The sequence below is a fragment of the Mesoplodon densirostris genome, chromosome 1 (assembly GCF_025265405.1).
Source record: "Mesoplodon densirostris isolate mMesDen1 chromosome 1, mMesDen1 primary haplotype, whole genome shotgun sequence".
In the NCBI taxonomy this organism is placed as follows: domain Eukaryota; kingdom Metazoa; phylum Chordata; class Mammalia; order Artiodactyla; family Ziphiidae; genus Mesoplodon; species Mesoplodon densirostris.
In genome coordinates this window covers 101,494,175-101,509,877 of record NC_082661.1, presented here as the reverse complement: position 1 = coordinate 101,509,877, position 15,703 = coordinate 101,494,175, and positions in this window count along the sequence as shown.

Below are 15,703 nucleotides of genomic sequence, written 5' to 3'. Positions count from 1 at the left end.
GGTGGCGCAGTGGTTGAGAGTCTGCCTGCTGATGCAGGGGATACGGGTTCGTGCCCCAGTCTGGGAGGATCCCATATGCCGCGGAGCGGCTAGGCCCGTGAGCCATGGCCGCTGGGCCTGCGCGTCCGGAGCCTGTGCTCCGCAACGGGAGAGGCCACAACAGTGAGAGGCCCACATACCGCAAAAAGAAAAAAAAAAAAAAAAAGTTGTCTAAGGAAAACCACCCAATGAACAGAGAAGAGATATGAGCATGTGGAGCTCTCAGATGTCAAAGTGGTCAGTTAGGATACCGAGTCAAACCGGAGGTAACAAGCACGCCTATTGACTCACTGTAACAGCATAACAAGAGGCAAAAGTAGGTGCCAGTTCCCCAGTGTTCTACGTCTCATAGAACAGCAAGGCAAGGGTTCAGTGACGCACAGTGCAGACAGGAGGCATCGTCTAACTGCCAAGGATCCCCAAACAGACAGCCCCTATCTCTTTATGGAACTGAGGGGCTTGGGAGAAGGGAAGGGCTAAGAGTGGAGAAGTACTGAGCCACTGGAGAAAAGTGTCTTAGTCAAGGTTCCCCACTAAGAAGGTCCTGGCAGAGACACCTGAAAAGTGCCTCGGCCAGTTGCCCCAGTAAAGAGGCTTCTGAATGGAGGCACCAAGGCTAGGAAGCAGGTATGTGTCTGAACATGGCTGGCCTGTGGGACCTCGAGTCCTGAACTTGACTCTCTCCAGCAAACTCTAATATGCGGGCTGCACACCAAGTCTGGTGAGGAGGGAGCAGCTTTCCCCATGAGACCTGTAAGGCAGAGCCTGTGTAATTGCCTACAGTCGGGCCTGAAAGGTCACACAGAGATCCCTGGCCTGGAACCAGACACCTCAAACCAATGCTGTCAGATTCAACAAATACACCCCATACTTCTGAAGACCTGTCGCCTTCACAAATAGCACGGCAGAAACCGTTTTTGCTATTTTTCATCATTAAAATTAAAGTTCAATTCTTCATTCAAATTTTCTATTGTATAAGAAGAGAATGGCTTACCTTATTTTGTTGAGTTTGGTATGTTGAAGTGTTATATAACTATAATTTCAGTGTTCACAGAATGCCTGACCTCAGATGCTATGGCATGTGACATTTACAACATGGATGAAATACTAAGCCTGTGAATGACTGCTTTCTTGGGTTGGAATTTATTGCAGCAATGGTACAGCTTCTCTGAAAGGAAAACTGTATTTTTTTCAAGATGCATCATTGTGAAGCAAAAAATATTGGCTACAATGATGCAGTTATATACCAGCAATAATGAGGAAAGCTGAATTACTGTTGAGCTGAAGTAATAGTTAAATAGTTTTTCATTAACTTGAATGGTACATGAGATGTAATAAAGATGAAAATTTTACTGAAGTAATTTTCTCTTCATTATGGAAACATTTCTGACAATATTGAAAAGCAATGTGAAGGAAAAAAAAATCCTGTTTAGCTTTAAAGAACTGTTTGAAAAAGTAATGGATAAATAGAGAAGTTCTACTGAGCTGAAAATCCAAACAATTATTTCCTTACCAAGAAATCCCAGCATTTAATCAAATACAGTTCCCATCTCATTTTTTAAATTTGTTTTTTTAAGCAAAAAGAAATGTATGAGCTATATAGAATAGTGAGGACAAAAAATAAGCAGGAAAATGAACATAGTTAATATCTATGTATTATAAATAGATACCCCATACATACACATAAGCCCTAATCCTTGAAAATGTATTATTTAACAATTTTTGAGCATTAATTTTGCTTTAATTTTTTAAATTTGCTTTAAGTCAGAGTTTCCTCTGATTTATCAAATGATATGAATATGCATATAAAAGTACTGGGCAAAACACTGAAAGTAAGTACTACAAAAATACATACATGCAAAACATATGGCATGATAGGATGTTATATACACTATTTTATAGTTTCCTTTATAAAACCATATGACATGGGGTGATGATCTGCAGCCTAGAAACTAGGTTTGTCTAATTCCCAGCTATCCCTGGTTTGCCACTTGGCTAGTCACTTGACATAAGGCATTGATTTATAACAATCCTGACAGTTAAATTCACTGAACTAATAGGTCTATTGTAAGTAGCACAAGAATAATAAGTATAAATGACTTGGGAATTATGTAGGACTGTTTAGACTAATCTTAAAGTAATAACATATTTGGCAGAAAAGTGAGTCATGAAAACAATATTTTTCCTAATTAGAGCTGAAAAATCAAATTTAGTATGTATAAAACAATATAAACAGGATTCAAGTATCCTTGGATTGTCACAGGTTATATTTTTTTATATTTCCCTTCTCAAAGTAATGTGGTGGTGCTATGTCAAATTTGCAACATTCATATCTTTAAATAAGTTCCTTCACTCTTTATTTATGGAATAATTTTGTAACTTATGGTTATATGATCAATAAATGTCAATATTTCACAATGTTATTTTTTCAGATATATTTGCCTACCTGATAATTTGAATTAAAATGAACACATTCATAAAATTGGAATTGTAGTTACTCAGTAGAACTAAATACATATTGTCTTATCAAATGCAATATGGATGCTCAAAAACAAAGACTTCATTTATAGCAAACAAAATCATATTCTTGTCCTGATTCCTGTTTGTGTTGCACTTAAACATTAACCATGTTAAAACAAAACCGACAGGGCTGTAACAGTTTTTGTTGTTGTTCTACTAGCACATTTTTGCTTTCCTAAGCAGGCAAATAGCATAGTGAATTACATGGATCTTCTTAATGCCAAGTCAAAGACAGCTGCTTTTCAGTACCAAATTATCTTTGCTATTTGAATTGAAAACTCAACATAAGCAAGCATAGCATTCTAAAGATGATTGATAAAGCAAAATTCAATTAGTCAGATTTATCTCAGCTCCTTCTTCCTTGCAGCTTAATCTTTATAACTGTATAACCTGTGCGACTTGTAACTTTTGCAGGGTCATAATGTCACAAACTACTTTAAAATAAGAATACCAGGACAGAATCAGGATTATGATATAGAAACTAAAACTGCTTCTGGTAGTTTTACTTTACAAAATAGCAGGACTAATTTAGCTATTTTACTGAGACTATATTCATTTTTGTTTCATCTAGCTTATCTCCTATAAGCATAATGGAAAGCCATGTGCAAGGGTAAAGAAATGCCTGCTTACGAGGGTAGAAAAATAAGGATTCAATAGTCAAATAATAATACCATCATGTCTTCGTGTCTTTGGCATTCGTGGAGATTTTCACCTTGACCTGAAAGTATATACAAACTACAAGTTGCTTTCCAACTATGTAGATTTGAGTAACATGTTTTTGTGTATGCCTTCAGTATAGCTCTGACCAATCTTCATACATAATCTTAACATAAAATCCCAGGCTCGACAACCTAGGTAGAGTAATTCTGGCTTTGGTAATATGGTGAAATAGATAACATGGCTTCAATCTCTGACCCCGACTGACAAAAACTAACCCTGCTACAAATGGATAAAATTTAAGAGGCATTCTCACAGGGAAGAAAGGGAAATCCCCAAGCAAAAGAAACAAAATAGAACCTCAACGTAGATTATAAGAAAATGAGCTGGCAGTGGGCTGCAGGGAGATCTTAGTTATTGCTCTTTGTAACCTAAGCAGGGATTTAGTACTTAGACTCCCATGTAAAGCTGAGACCCTCAGAGCCTCCATTCATGTGAAGAGGGTACACAGAGAAAGTTTGCCTAATTGCACATGCAGATGATGAGGAAGATACCTGGATAATGATCCAAAACAATGGATCTTTATCTGCTGGGCTTTTGGTTCAGTGTATAGCAGTGGTCCCCAACCTTTTTAGCACCAGGGACTGGTTTCCTGGAAGATAATTTTTCCACAGACGGTGGGGGGCGGCAGTGGTGGGGGGTTCAGGTGGTAATGCGAGCGATGGGGAGCGGCAGATGAAGCTTTGCGCGCTTGCCCGCCGCTCATCTCCTGCTGTGCGGCCTGGTTCCTAACAGGCCACAGACTGGTACCGGTCCATGGCCTGGGGTTGGGGACCCTTGGTATATACTAACCAAATGGTTCTGGAAACCCTACAGTAAGAAACCTACACTATGACATAAGTGTTGGCCCAGAAGACAGTGGTAGGCTTGGGGTACTAGGGAAAAGCAAGTGCAAAATCTCTTTGACCCTACAGGATCCCTATAAATAAAGCCCAGAAGGCAAGCTTTCACAGTCCAAAGTTATAACACACTCAAACAAAACTATCCCATATAAGAGAGTCACAGCCATGAGGAGCCAGTTGAATAGAACCTCAGAAATTTAGGTAATAAAGCAAACTGTTAGACATTATGAAAATGTATGTTTAAAATGATTTAAAAATATATAAAAATGAAGTTATAAAACTAAAAAGCAAATTTAAGTAATAGGAGTATTTGAAAAGAACTAAGTATAAGTTTCAAAAATTAAAAATTGTCATTTAAACATTTATGAAGTTAAACAATTGATTAGAAACAGCTGAATAGGAAATTAGTGACCTGGAAGCTACATAATAACTAATGCCTATAGAGTGCTTACCAAGCCTACAAATGCTAAAAAGGTCATTGCTATACTATGATTTTTTATTGTTGTTTGTTACTAATTTTATTATTATAAGTATGTTCATTAGTATAGTCTTGCTGGCTGGAATTTGTTAGTGACAAGCAAACTGGCTCTGTGACCTGTGCTATCAACCACTCTGCTGTACTGACCCTGAGGAAATTATCTAGAATTCAGCATAGAGTCATAACTAGATGGATAATATGAAAGCGATTAGGAGATGTGGAGAATGAAATTTAACAATCTAACATGTGACTCTACTCAGTCTTCCCTGACACTCTTGTGAGACGTACACACTCCTGGATTTCTGGCTTCTTCACTGGCTACTGCATCTCAGTGACTTATACTGGTTCCTGCTCATGTCTCTGACCTTAACAGTGGAACACCCAGGGCTCAGTCTGCAGACCTTTTTCCTCCCTGGATTGCTCACTCACTAGATGATCTCACACAGTCTCATAGTTTTAAACATCTCCAGGCTGTTAATTCCCAATTCCTATCCTATGTATAGCTATATCATATATACAACTGACTTAGTAGTACCCCAAATTAATATGTTCAGAATTGATATGATTTCCCATCCCCCCAGTCTGGCTCTAAAAGTGTTCCTCCTCTTAGTTCCTTCCAGTTCTTTAAGCCATATTTCTTCTCTTTCTCTTACAAACCACATCTAAGTCATCAAAAAATTCTGTTGGCCTGAGAGTCTAACCCTGCTTCCCACCTACACCATTAACCACTCTGGTCCAAGCTACCATATCATTCTCGTGGATAATTGCAATAGTCTCCTAACTTGATCCCTTTCAGTCTATTCTGAATACTGAAGCCTGTATGATCCTACTTCAACGTAAGTCAGACGATGTCACATCTTTGCTCAAAGCTATCTAATGGCTTCCTAGTACACCCAGAGAGATAAAAGTGTATAAGGTGGTAAATAATCATGCTGCCATTAGCAGTGTTCTCATAATTTTCCACTCTTCTCCTTTTTTACTGTGCTCCAGGCACATGGGCCTCCTCTAATAATCTAGGCATGCTCCTACCTCAGCATATTTGCACAGGTTCTCTCTCTGCTTGGAACATTCTTCTTCCCAGGGATGTCCACATAGCATTTTCCTACACCTCCTTTTTCATTCTCTTTATACAACTATCACCTTCCCTCACCATCTATATGAAATTACAACCCTAAACAACTCATCATTTCCTCTACCTGCTTTAATTTTATTTATTTATTTATTTTAAAATTTTCTCCTTAGCACTCACTACTGTACACAAAATATGTCCTTTTAATTTTTTTTCAGTCTGCATCTCACAGAGGTAAACTCCGTAGTCACTGCTGAGTCCCCAATGCCCAGAAGAAAAGGAGGTCCTGAAGAATGTCCTGAAAACATGACTAGGTTGCATGAGCAGGTAGCTTGCACTCCCAGTGCATATATTCGTCCCTGTTTTATTGCCTTGTCTTTTTCAACCCTTATCAATGGCCTCATGGAAAGTTCCTGTGACTGGGTGACTAAGGAAAAAAAATGTACCTGTCCTCTAGATGGCGCTACGTGATACGCTATCACCAAACGAAAATGGAAGTCTGTAGCATTAAAACCTTTAAAGGGTCATGGGAAGAGAAATCTTTGCAGCGGGTAGAATTTGGCCCAGTGCACCTGGCTGTCCACTTTGTCTATATTGATTATACTTATTTATGAATGACAAATAGTGGTTGAATGGTGAGGAACTTTGATGAAGTAAGATTAGTGGATTGGAGTAAAATACAGCAAGCCCCTGACTCTGGACTCTTCAGGTCTATCAGATTCTTCCCACCACATAGGCAGTCCTGACCAAACTTTGTGCGCACCTCTGTGAGGCTCTAGGAAGAAACTGGGCACCTGCCTCCAGTCATGTTGATTCTTCCCTCATAAATCCTTTGCATGGCTTCTGCTAGTTCGATAATAACAACCTTGAACCTGCCTGAAGTTCTCCTTCCAGTAACCTTGGTAATCTAGTTGGCCCTGAAAGGTGTGGCATAGCTTGCTGTATGTTGGAAGTATTTCAGAATTAAAATCTAGGTATTTATAAATAGAAATGAAAACCTATATTTCAAAAGTGGCACAGTGGCCAAAGTAGGTGGCTCTAGACAAAATAGTTATGAGAGTTATTTCACTCTCACTTATATATTCTAGGTCTGTTTGTCTCCAAGACCTTCAGTAACTTTCACTTCACTGTTCTCTAATTGACCACAGCCCTACCATGACATCCTATCCAGATTTTCCCACCTTTCTACTGTCCCACACTTCAAAATTCCTTCTATGACTTTTCTTTTCATAACTCTTATTCCTAATATTTAACATATACAACATATATAACTCATATTTCCTAATATTTAACATTTCCTGAAGCCTTCACAACTAAATCTTCATAAATATATAGAAGATTCCTGTTCCCCCTAATTTCTGGGGATTATGAAAGAGGATGCTGTTGATCCTTATGGATTATTCTCTCTCAAATTCCACTTTCTAAAATGAGGGACCTATTTTTACAAGGAGAGAAGGTAAGATCAACTTTGGTTGAGGGAAATCTAGAAGTAGTTACACTTTTTGCACTTCTTCTTTTCTTTCTGCCCCTCTCTTCCAACCCCTGTCTCACTATCCCATTTTTCTATTTTTTTTATCATAGGGAGAAGTTCTTCTCAGTTTTAAAGATTTTTTATAAAGTTAGTAATTAATTATATTATGTATTTTCTTTGTATACAACATAATTATTTCTTGCTTAGACATTCAGAGCCTCTAATTTTTCAGTTATATTTCTTTGGTTTATACTGAATGTGGAGGATTTTGTTTGTTTGTTTGTTTGTTTGTTTTTCAGTACGCGGGCCTCTCCCTGTTGTGGCCTCTCCCGTTGCGGAGCACAGGCTCCGGACGCGCAGGCTCAGCGGCCATGGCTCACAGGCCCAGCCGCTCCACGGCATGTGGGATCTTCCCGGACCGGGGCACGAACCCGTGTCCCCTGCATTGGCAGGCGGACTCTCAACCACTGCGCCACCAGGGAAGCCCGAGGATTTTAATTTGACTAAATTGTTACTCAACAGTATTAAATTTCAAAATAACAAGCATAGACTGGTTATAAAATTTTTATAATTAGCTTATTTAAATATTAAAACAAAACCATAAAGTAAAAGGCAAGATAATTTTCAATTTTGAGATAAGGCAAGTTAATTAATTAAATTCCACCAATAAATAGGGCTTAATGTTGACAGCTCCTTGTCGAAATATGCAAGTATTTATCTGTTCCAGTTGCAATCATGGATTTAAAAAAAAAAAACTGACATTTTTACATTTATATAAAATGTTTACATTATCCAGAAAAACAGGTAAAATTTAATTTATTAACCTATTTTTCCCCAAATTTTAATGTTCTAGGTATCCTTGGAACTCCATATATTTAACAGGACTTCACTTTTAAAGTATTTTCAAACCATGGAAAGAGAGTTTTCTATTATGTAAATTAATTTTATTTTGGAAGATTAGAGCATATTTCTGTAACTGAAATACTCATTTGATCTTTAAAAAAAAAGTCTTAAATAAAAAAGCTAAATTGTTAAAGGATAATACCATGACTTATATTGTGGAAGGGCATTAAACCTGACTGTCTAACTAGGTTTTTGAGATGTTTTGAAAGGAGAATTTATTGAAGATAAGAATTGGTTGGCTAGATATTTGTATGGTTAGACCTAGTGTACCAAGAGATGATTATGAATACCTTAATTTATGATGAAAAGTGGCGATTCTAATGACTTTACTGCTGTTTTTGGATGGCATGTAGAACTTAGGTGTGCAGACAACTAGGAGCTATCTCTGTTCCTAGTCCCTCCATTCCTGATAACTGTCTGTATTTTAATAATCAAAGTGCTGGGTTCTGGTTCAACATGGCAACATAGCAGAATTCTGAACTCACCTCCTGCCTTGGACACACCAAATCTGTGACTACACATGGAACAAACTTCCTCTGAAAAATCTTAAAAACTGGCTGAGCAACTCCTACACATCAGGCAAATGAGAAAAAGCCCACATTGAAGTGGGTAGGAGAGGCTGGAACACAATCTCACTATGAATCCCACCCCCAGTGCTATGACCCACACTCAAAAGGGAACTCAAAACCTGAAGGTTCCCCTGGGGAGTAAAGGGTTTGAACTACACACTGGGTGGCCCATCTTTTAAGACCTGCATCTAAGAGATGAGATTCCAAAATATCTAGCTTTGAAACAAATGAGACTCATATCCATGAGAGCAACGAGACCATAGTGAAGTGAGAAATGGCTAATAAGGGGCTCATGCACGAACTCACCCAACTCAGGGATCAATGCAGAGGCAGTCGATCAAGAGATGCCCAGACTTCAGGTGAAAGAGGCTCATTTGCTAATCCTAAAGTTTCAGCTTGAGGAGCAGGAATCTAATTTAGTACACATCTGGGTACTTGATGGCTGGCAGGCACCATCTTTGCACTCTCCCTCTGTCTCACTCCAGCCAGGGGGCACCATCTAACCACCCACCCCCAGTGGGTGCCATTTATATGCTTTCCCTCTGCCTTGCTCCATCTATTTCCCCCCCCCCCCCCGAGCAGACACAGCCTTCACACTCTCCCTCTGCCCTGCTTCAGCCTGTGGGCACCATGTTCAGGCACCCTCTCTGCCACACTCCATAGCACAAGTATCTCCCAGATGGGAGCTTTCACATGCATCTGGTTCTCTGGTTTTTATATCAGGTGCCCCAGTTTTTATGGCTGCCACTAAGAGCATATGCTTTGATATCTGGCCCTGGAGGCCAGGGAAGCTCGTGATCCTGGGTCCCATGGTACTGGAACAATCAGAGAGACAGTCCTTGGCAGACTACCAGCCCAGAGCCCTGCACAGACAGCAGAGAAACATACCCTCAAACTTTCTGTGAAAGAAGCCTATTTGCTTGCCCAGGGACTTTGGTCTGAGGGGCAGCCTTCTACTTTGGCACATGACTAAGAGCGCTATGGTGGTGCTCTCAGGGAAAGGAGGCTTGTGGATGCAATCTTTTCACTCTGCCTCTGCCTCACTCCAGCACACTGGTATCATCCAGAAAAAAAGTTATACCTTTGCCTGGCACCCCGATTATTGCCTGTGGCTAGAGGACATCTGTATATCACCTGGCTCTGGTGGCCAGTGGGGCTTATGTTTCTGGCTCCCACTGGGCTGTAACCAATAGAAAAAAATCTCAGATAGCTACTACCCCCTAAAACAACTAGAGAAAGAAGCACAAACAAAACCCAAAGTTAGCAGAAAGAAATAAATTGAAAAGATCAGAGCAGAAATAAACAAAACAGAAATGAAGAAAACAATAGCAAAGATTAATGAAACTAAAAGCGTGTTTTTTGAAAGGATAAACAAAATTGATAAACCTTTAGCCACACTCATCAAGAAAAAAAGGGAGAGGGCTCAAATCAATAAAATTAGAAATGAAAAAGGAGAAATTACAATGGACACCACAGAAATACAAAGGATCATATGAGACTACTACAAGCAACTGTATGCCAATAAAATGGACAACCTGGAAGAAATGGACAAATTCTTAGAATGGTACAATCTCCCAAGACTGAACCAGGAAGAAACAGAAAAATATGGACAAACCAATCACAAGTACTGAAATTGAAACTGTGAATTAAAAAATCCCAGAAAACAAAAGCCCAGGACCAAATGTCTTCACAAGCAAATTCTATCAAACACTTAGAGAAGAGTTAACACCTATCCTTCTGAAACTCTTCCAAAAAATTGCAGAGGAAGGAAAACTCCCAAACTCATTCTATGAGGCCACCATCACACTGATACCAAAACCAGACAAAAACACCACACACACAAAAAAAATTACAGACCAATATCACTGATGAGCAAAGTTGCAAAAATCCTCAACAAAATACTAGCAATCCAAATCCAATAATACATTAAAAGGGTCATACACCATGATCAAGTGGGATTTAATCATAGGGATGCAAGGAATTTTCAATATCCTCAAATCAATCAGTGTGATACACCACATCAACAACTGAAGAATAAAAACCATATGATCATCTCAATAGATGCAGAAAAAGCTTTTGACAAAATTCAACACCCATTTATGATAAAAACTCTCCAGAAAGTGGGCATAGAGGGAACCCACCTCAACATAATAAAGGCCATATATGACAAACCTATAGCTGTCATCATTCTCAATAGTGAAAGGCTGAAAGCATTTCCTCTAAGATCAGGAACAAGGCAAGGCTGTCCACTGTCACCTCTTTTATCCAACATAGTTTTGGAAGTCCCAGCCATGACAATCAGAGAAGAAAAAGAAATAAAAGAAGTCCAAATTGGAAAAGAAGAAGTAAAACTGTCACTGTTTGTAGATGGCATGATACTACACATGAAAAGTCCTAAAGATGCTACCAGAAAACTACTAGAGCTCATCAATGAATTTGGTAAAGTTGCAGGATACAGAATTAATACACAGAAATCTGTTGCACTTCTATACACTAACAGCAAAAGATCAGAAAGATGAAAGAAAGAATTCCACTTATCATCGCATCAAAAAGAATAAAATACCTAGGAATAAACCTACCTGAGGAGACAAAAGCTGTGTACTCCGAAAACTATGAGGTGCTGATCAAAGAAATCAAAGATGATACAAATAGATGAAGAGATATACCATGTACTTGGATTGCAAGAATCAATACTGTCAAAACGACTATACTACCCAAGGCAACCTACAGGTTCAATGCAATCCCTATGAAATTACCAATGGCATTTTTCACAGAACTAGAACAAAAAAATCTTAAAATTTGTATGGAGATACAAAAGACCCCAAATAACCAAAGCAATCTAGAGGAAAAAAAAAATGGAGCTGAGGCTTCCCTGGTGGCACAGTGGTTGAGAGTCCACCTGCCAATGCAGGGGACACGGGTTCGTGCCCCGGTCCGGGAAGATCCCACATGCCACGAAACGGCTGGGCCTGTGAGCCATGGCCACTGAGCCTGTGCGTCCGGGGCCTGTGCTCCGCAACGGGGGAGGTCACAGCAGTGAGAGGCCTGCATACCGCAAAAAAAAAAAAATGGAGCTGGAGGAATCAGGCTCCCTGACTTCAGATTATACTACAAAGTCACAGTAACCAAAACAGTATAGTACTGGTACAAAAATAGAAATATAGATCAATGGAACAGGATAGAAAGTCCAGAGATAAACCCATGTACTTATGGTCACCTAATCCATGACAAAGGAGGCAAGGATATTCAATGGAGAAAAGACAGCCTCTTCAATAAGTGGTGCTGGGAAAACTGGAAAGCTACATGTAAAAGAATGAAATTAGAACACTTCCTAACACCATACACAAAAATAAATGCAAAATGGATTAAAGACCTAAATGTAAGACCGGCTACTATAAAAGTCTTAGAAGAAAACATAGGCAGAACACTCCATGATATAAATTGCAAGATCTTTTTCAAGCCATCTCCCAGGATAATGGAAATAAAAACAAAAATAAACAAATGGGACCTAATTAAACTCAAAAGCTTCTGCACAGCAAAGGAAACCATAGACAAAATGAAAAAACAACCCACAGAATGGGAGAAAATATTTGCAGACAATGCAAACTACAAGGGATTAATCTCCAAAATTCATAAACAGCTCATGTGGGTTAATATCAAAATAACAAACAACCCAACCAAAAAATGGGCAGAAGACCTAAATAGACATTTCTCCAAAGAAGACATACAGATGGCCAAGAGGCACATGAAAAGATGCTCAACATCACTAATTATTAGAGAAATGCAATCATAACTACAATGAGATATCACCTCACAACAATCAGAATGTTAATCATCAAAAAATCTACAAATAATAAATGCTGGAGAGGGTGTGGAGAAAAGGGAACCCTCCTACCCTGTTGGTGGGAATGTAAGTTGGTACAGCCACTATGGAGAACAATATGGATGTTTCTTAAAAAGCTAAAAATAAAGCTACCATATGATCTAGCAATCCCACTCCTGGGCATATATCTGGAGAAAAACATGGTTTGAATGGATACATGAATCCCAATGTTCATTGCAGCACTATTTAGAATAGCCGGGACATGGAAACAACCTAAATGTTCATCAACAGAAGAATGGATAATGATGTGGTACATATATACAAAGGAATACTACTCAGCCATTAAAAAGAATGAAATAATGCCATTTGCAGCAACATGGATGGACCTGGAGATTATCATACTAAGTGAAGTAAGTCAGACAGACTTACATATGATAAAATTAAAAAATTAAAAATTAAATTAAATTAAAAATTAAAATTAAAAAAATGATACAAATGGACTTATTTACAAAACAGAAACAGACTCACAGACTTAGAGAAGCAATGTAGGGTTACCAGGTGAGAAGGAGGGATAGATTAGGAATTTGGAATTGACATGTACACACTGCTATATTTAAAATAGATAACCAACAAGGACCTACTGTATAGCACAGGAAATTCTGCTCAGTATTCTGTAATAACCTAAATGGGAAAAGAATTTGAAAAACAATACATACATGTATAAGTGAATCACTGTGCTGTACACCTGAAACTAACACAACATTGCTAATCAACTATGCTCCAATATAAAATAAAATTTTTTAAAAAATAGAAAATACTAGACACGACTTGAAGTTATGGTGGACAGATGAGAATCATAATGGAATACAATGGAGCAGAAACATGAAATGTTGAAGACATATGTAATGATTAAAAATAGAAAGGCCTGTAATAAAGTAAAAACTTAAAACACTTAAAAAAAATGGCTACTACCCACAGGACACAGCAAGAGGCAATGGACCCAGGAATTCAGTCTTTCTTAGCTTAACATCACAGCTGTAGCCTGAGGGACATGTTCTAATTGAACATACAGATAAGAGCTAATACAGTCCTTTCCAGGGACCTTATAGAGTGGGCACTGTCTTTGCATTCTCTGTCATGCTCCAGAGCAACTGTACTTCCCAGAGGAGAACTTGTACAGTGTCTGATGCCCTGGTTTCTGTGGCTGCCACCCAAGCTATGCCACATGAATACCTGGCTCTGGTGGCCAGGGGAGCCTATGTTCCTGGGTCCCATGGGACTGTAATGATCAGAGAGACTGTTCTACACACCCAAAGTCTTTCTGTGCTTGTTCTGGAGTTTCAGCCTGAGGCACAGGCTTCAGGTGTGGCACACATCTAGAGGTCTTTGGAGCTACTTTCAGTTAACATAGACTAGTGGAAGCCATCCTTGCACTCTCCTTCTGCTTTGCTACAACTCATGTGTATCACCTGGAAAGGGGCCCCAATTTTTGTCACTGGTAACCAGACAACACCCTTGATTGCATGGCTCTGGTAGTGATACTCATACTTGCTGCCCCTCAGGTTTGTATATATTTGCATACCTTAATAGCTGTTGCCTGGCTTCCTATCAGCCTGAATCTAGATGCTGAATGAGATCTTCCCCTCTGGGACAATGACAAGTCTTGAACAACCTCAACTAGTGAGAGCCATTAAAAATAAAATAGACTGCATTGGCAATCACACAAGTCTGAGGGAAAAATAAGAGCGAGGGCAGGATAGAGCAATAAGATTAATCTCCTACACAAAGCCACTCTTTCAAGACTGGGAGAGGCAGCTGTTTTATCTAATGCATAGAAACCAACATAGAGAGTCAAAGGAAATAAAGAAACAGAGGAATATGTCCCAAGGGAAAGAAAAAGATGAAAACCAGGTGCAGGGGAGGGGGGATGAATGAAACAGGGATAAGTAATTTACCCAATAAAGAGTTCAAAGTAATGGTCAACAAGATGGTCACTAACTATGGAAAAGAACAGATGACTACAATGAGAACTTAAGCAAAGAGATAGAAAATATAAGAAAATAGCAAATAGAAGTCACAGAGCTAAAGAATACAGTAAATGAACTGAAAAATACAATAGAGGGGTTCAATAGCAGACCAGACAAAGCAGAAGTGAGGATCAATGAACTTGAAGACAGGGCATTGGAACTCACCCAGAGCAGCTAAAAGAAAAGAAAAAAAAATTGCAAAAGCACAGATAGATTAAGGAAATAACGTGACAATATCAGATGGATTAACATTCACATTATAGGTGTCCCAGAGGAAAAGAGAGAATGAAAGTAGCAGAAAACTTATTTCAAGATATAATAGCTGACAACTTCCCTAACAGGGGGAAGGAAATAGGCATTCAGATCCAGGAAGGACAGAGAGTTCCAAATGAGATGAACCCAAAGAAACCCACACCAAGACACATTATAATTAAAATGTCAAATTTAAGGGGAGAATCTTAAAATCAGCAAGAGACAAAACAACTTGTTATATACAAGGGAACCCCCATAAGATTATAAGCTTAGTTTTCAGCAGGAATTTATAGGCCAGAAAGTGTGACTTTTAATTTTAATTGTATGTGTATGGCAGAGGGGAGTTTACCATAAACACATACATACTGTACATTTTCTTATCTATTGCTCATTCTATTTACCTTAGGTCAGGAGTATAATTTTTTTTCCAGAATTCTGAACACTTGCCAAAGCTTTCTGACAATAAATATATCCTATCTGTCAACATACAGTAGACATTCATTTATGATTCTTTGACTTCCTTCATTTATAAAACAGGAACCAAGAGTTTTCTTACTGTATTGAATGAAGTACAGAAATCTCATTTCAAAAATCTGTTAATTATAAATGAAGTAAATCAAAATCATATTTTACAGATTTACTAAAAAAGATAATGTACATTGTCTATGTGATCTTGACTTCTCCAGATGACATCTACCAGAAATCTTTTTTTCTAAAACATGAATTATAAAATTGGAGGATTTATTAGGAATGATGTCAGCCTCATGGTGGTCTAAGTCATTTCTCTTCTTTTCTCTCCCTTTTTTAAACAACTAATTAGATATCCATAACCAAACAAAAATGCCTCTGCATTTTACACCAAGGGACCTAGGAGGTTCCTAGCCCACAAAAGCATCCAAAGCTAAACAAGAACTTTGTACAGGCTGTGGATCCAAGGGATTCAGTGAACTTGCTCCACTCCCCCCACCCCAAACTGGGCTTGAGTAGGAAAAA